Below are 1533 nucleotides of genomic sequence, written 5' to 3'. Positions count from 1 at the left end.
TAAAATATTCAATAAAGACTTTTAAAAATGGTCTACATCAAAAAAGCCTTAAAAAATAAAATAAAACAGCATGATCTGTGCAAAGCTCCTCAAACAGAGAAGAGACCAGCAGCTAACAGCTCCTTCCTGGATCTCCCTTTGTTCCCACATGTGCCAGGAGAGCAGGCAAGAATGAGTGAGTGAGGTCAAAGCCTCCTTGTCTAAATGTTCTCTTCTTAGAAAACATCTTTCTTCTTTACATCCTTCCCTACATGAAAAATCCCTGTCAGAGGAATATTAAAAGGCCCTAACCAACAGTGAGATGGAAGGCAAGCTTGTGATCTCACAGCTAAATCATTTTTCCTCTACACTGATCTGATACTGCCCCCCTTTAAAAAAATAATAATAATATGAAAGTTTGGAAGTGAAAAACTTCATCCTCTGGAGTTTTCAAAAACTAATTCAGTTGTAATCATGGAAGATTGAAACGAGGATTCATGACACATATCTCTTCCTCCTGGGCAGATGAATCTATGACTTGCATTTGATTTTAAATGTGATTCTCCTGCATCGTCAGTGGGTTTGATTGATAGAGCACACGAGGCCACTCAGGAAAATGATACAGTGGAGATCAAAGCATGAAAGATAATTTTTGCTGAAGTGTCTGCAGCCGACGGTGAGTTATAAGCCTTTGTCTCCCAGTTTATGGAACACAATTTCATTTAAAGCCAAAATCTGTCACTTCAGCATTGTTTATCGGAATACATCCTACACCGCGGTCCCCCAAAGAACAGTGTCAAGTTGAAAGGTAAAAAATCAAATGGGGTACAAATATCCCAGGACAAAATTAAGTAAGGGGAATGGCTTCAGATCTGCATAAATATTATCCACCGGTGATGCATCTGGGACAAGAAATGAAGTCATTCATCTGCAAGGTAAATACTCAGCATTGTCAGAGGGGCCTGACACAGCCCTTCAAACCCAGGGAATCCTGCTTGGCAGCTCCTGGGTCTCTGCTTCATAACTCTGCTTTATTCATGGGTCCACAAGGAGAGGCACAACTGGGTTTTTATCTTTGCACACCTTTTCTAAACCTTTCCTTTCGCAATTCACTCACATTGTGAATACATCATGATTGAGGATCTACCAAACACCATCAGGAGTTATCTGGAAGGCAGGAGGGCAGAATATGAGGACCTGCAGTTGCAGTCCATGGGATCGCACAGAGTCGGACACGAGTCAGCGACTTCACTTTCCCTTTTCACTTTCATGCATTGGAGAAGGAAATGGCAACCCACTCCAGTGTTCTTGCCCGGAGACTCCCAGGGACAGGGGAGCCTGGTGGGCTGCCGTCTGTGGGGTCGCACAGAGTCAGACACGACTAAAGTGACTTAGCAGCAGCAGCAGTTAAAAGACCTAGGCTTGAGTCCAGATGCTCCCCTTTCCAGCTCTGGGACCTTGGACAAGCCCTTTCACCCCTCTGAACCTAAGTTTTCCCCACTACCAAGTGGAGGGCAAATGAGTCCAGACTTGGAAATGCTTCATACACTGTTG

This window comes from Bison bison, unplaced genomic scaffold (genome assembly GCF_000754665.1).
Source record: "Bison bison bison isolate TAMUID 2011002044 unplaced genomic scaffold, Bison_UMD1.0 scf7180017864135, whole genome shotgun sequence".
NCBI lineage: Eukaryota > Metazoa > Chordata > Mammalia > Artiodactyla > Bovidae > Bison > Bison bison.
The sequence above is the reverse complement of the archived record's forward strand: the minus strand, read 5'-3'. Positions refer to the sequence as shown.